Here is a 3,770-nt window from a genome sequence, read left to right as displayed (position 1 = left end):
CGTGCCTTCCCCAGAGCAGTAGGTACAGGAACTCTGGGAGCAAGAGACGCAGCGGAATGCCCCGGGTATGCCTTAAAGACCCACCGTGAGATGTCATCTCCTTACACACCACAGGAGCCTCCGCCAGGCTCACTAAAGTCAGTGTAAAGCAGCAGCGACAATGGCAGTTCCCACCCCATCTCAAGCATCTGCATGAATTATTATAGCAGATCTTCTAACAGGGAACCTTGGCATTGATTTACATAAGCAGAATCAAATATTCCAGCAGATCCAGCATCAGAAGATAGAAATAAGTGAAAAAGGAAAAACTTTCATTAAAGAAGCAGGTTGGTGAATAAAAGCAGTGTGTGTGTGTGTTTGTGTGTGTGTGTGTGCAAGTGCACATATAAAAATCTTTAAATATTTAAGGACATAATGTGTGCGATCACAAGAATAGAAAGAGGCTAGGCATGGTGGCTCATGCCTGTAATCTCAGCACTTTGGTAGGCCAAGGCGGGAGGATCATTTGAACCCAGGAGTTCGAGACCAGTATGGGCAACAGAGCAAGACTCCATCTCAAAGAAAAAAGAACCAATCAAAATTATTGGGTGAACATTTTAACTGTTGAAATTTAAAAACCTAGTACGTGGGTGAAAAACAAAATAAGCACAGCTGAGAGGAAAATATATTGGAAAATGGAACCATGAAATTTGCTCAAAATGACACAAAAATTAAGAGATTTGTAGAATAAATCTAGTTCCAGCATCCATGTAATAGGAGTTACAAAAGAAGAGCCTAGAGAAATTAAAAGTAAATAAAATTTTAAGAAATAATTGATTAGAAATGTACAGAATTGAAGTAAGACATGAGGTCTCTGAAAGAAGCCATCAATACCCAGCAGGATAAACATTTTTAAAATTATCCAGACACAGTTGAGAAGAGAGAACATTTGCATCCACATGGCTTAAATATTAGGGCCAAGGACAAAGACCACCTGTTTCAACATGACTTAATTATTTGCTCCAGGAAATCCTTGCCCAGAAAGATAAAGCTGTAAACCAATAAATAATTGCTATTTACTTTAGGAAATTCCTGAAAACCACTTTGTCTAGGCAAATAGTTTGTGCATCTGGCCAGTTTTCCTCACAGGACAACCATGTTTTCATCTGGGCAAAGAGCTCTTTTATCAAACAGTTTACTTATCAATATTTGCTTTGAGCCCCTAGCTTCACTGTGGCCACAATCCTAAACTATTAGTTACAAACTTTGCTCATCCTGATCAATTCTCCAGCTTGAAAGAACTGCCTCAAATCTCATGAGTTCAGACCCCAAAACGCTATAAATATCCTCTCCTGACTTCTCCCTTTGAGCCATTGCTAAGATCTCAAAGTGATGGTCTCCCTTACTACAGTAAGTTTAATAAACTTAGCTTTGCTTTATCAAAAGGTTATTTTGATAGATATTTTGGGGAGTTGATAGTTGAAAATCCATGAAGAAACTTCATCATTAAAATAAAAAGAAAATCCTTAAAATCTTCTGGGGAAGAATAAACTGGTTATCAACAAAAGAAAAATAATATGGCCAGGCGGCGTGGTTCATGCCTGTAATCCCAGCACTTTGGGAGGCTGAGATAGGTGGATCACCTGAGATCAGGAGTTCGAGAACAGCCTGGCCAACATGGTGAAACCCTGTCTCTACTAAAAATACAAAAATTAGCCGGATGTGGTGGCGGGCACCTGTAATCCCAGCTACTTGAGAGGCTGAGGTATGAGAATCACTTAAACCCAGAAGGTAGAGGTGCAGTGAGCCATTACACCGCAGCTTGGGTGACAAGAGTGAGACTCCATCTCAAAAAAAAAACTAAAAAATCTGATTGACCTCAGCCTTCTTGACAATAACCATGGGCACAGGGAGACCTTGCAGCGATTATCTTCAATATCTAAAGGAAAATAATTTTGAACCTAAAATTTTCTAGCCAGACAAGCTATCCTTTAAAACTGAAGTCAGCAAACTATAGCCAATGGACCAGCCCCATTTTTACAAATTTTTTTGGAATACAGCCACACCCATTCATTTATGTAGGTATCATTTGTGGCTGCTTTTGCACTACCTTGGCAGAGCTGAATAATTGCAACTGAGACCATATGGCCACAAGTCTAAAATACTTACTATTTGGACCATTTAAAAGGGCTTGCTGACACCTGATTTAAAATAAAGACATTCAAAAACTAACAGATGCTGGCGAGGCTGCGGAGAAAAGGGAATGCTTATACACCAATGGTGGGAATGTAAATTAGTTCAGCCACTGTAGAAAGCAGTTTGGAGATTTCTCAAATAACTTAAAACAGAGCTACGGTTATACTCAGCAATCCCACTACTGGGTATATGCCCAAAGGAAAAATAACTTGTTTTACCAAAAAGACACATGCGCACCTACGTTCATTGCAGCACTATTCACAATAGCAAAGACATGGAATCAACCTGGATGCTCATCAACGGTGGACTGGATAAAGAAAATGTGGTACATATACACCATGGAATACCTTGCAGCCATAAAAAAGAATGAAATCGTGTCTTTTGCAGCAACTTTCATTATCCTAAGTAAACGCAGGAACAGAAAACCAAATACCGTGTGTTCTCATTTATAAGTGGGAGCTAAGCATTGGGTACACAGACATAAAGATGGGAACAATAAACACTGGGGACTACTAGAGGAGGGAGAGATGAAGGGGGCCAAGGGCTGAAAAACTACCTATTAGGTACGATGTTCACTACTTGGGTAACAGGATCATTTGTCCCCAAAACTTCAGCATCACTAAATTTACTCATGTAACAAACCTGCACATGTACTCCTTTATCTAAAATAAAGGTTGAAATTATAAAATTTTCTAAAATTAAGATAAAGACATTTTCAGATATGTAAAATCTCATAAAATTTACTATCCAATGATCCTCCTTGGAAGAATTACTGAAAATTATGGGAGAGTCGGGGGGAAGGTTCCAGAAGGAAGAGATGAGAGGTATAATGCAATGAGTTATAAACACAATAGTAAAATTTATTTTTACATTAAAATAAGTAGTAAATGTTTAAGCTTTATGTTTTAACATCCCATGCAATGTTAAATGCAATGGAAGTAGGTGAGATTTTAAGTAGGGAAAACTAAAAGGTCAGTAAAGATTTTCTTCTCAGTGGGACTGAGGAAAGCAGAGGAAAAAGATAATTGCAGACAAAACTTATTAATTCTAGATAATTTCTAGGTAATTATTAATTCTAGACCATGTTAAGTATTTAAGTATTTGATATAAAATATGTACATTTCCAACTTACAGAAGGTAAAAGTAGAAAAATGAACCACTAATTAAAGGCAACTAGAAAGCCCAGTAGGAGAACACAAATTAAGAAAATAAGAATAAATCCAAACATACCAGTGAATTCCATAAATATAACTAAGGGACTTAGTTCATGTGTTAGTCCATTTTCACACATACCCAAGACTGGGCAATTTATAAAAGAAAGAGGTATAATGGACTTACAGTTCCATGTGGCTGGGGAGGCCTCACAATCATGGTGGAAGGTGAAAGGCATGTCTCACATGGCGGCAAGGGAAGAGAACTTGTGCAGGGAAACTCTCATTTTTAAAACCATCAGATCTCGTGAGACTTACTATCAAAAGAATAGCAAGGGAAAGACCCGCCCCCATGATTCAATTACTTCCCACCAGGTTCCTCCCGCAACATGTGGGAATGGTGGGAGTTAAATTCAAGATGAGATTTGGGTGGGGACACAGCCA

Source organism: Pongo pygmaeus, chromosome 14 (genome assembly GCF_028885625.2).
Source record: "Pongo pygmaeus isolate AG05252 chromosome 14, NHGRI_mPonPyg2-v2.0_pri, whole genome shotgun sequence".
NCBI lineage: Eukaryota > Metazoa > Chordata > Mammalia > Primates > Hominidae > Pongo > Pongo pygmaeus.
This window is presented reverse-complemented; position numbering follows the sequence as displayed.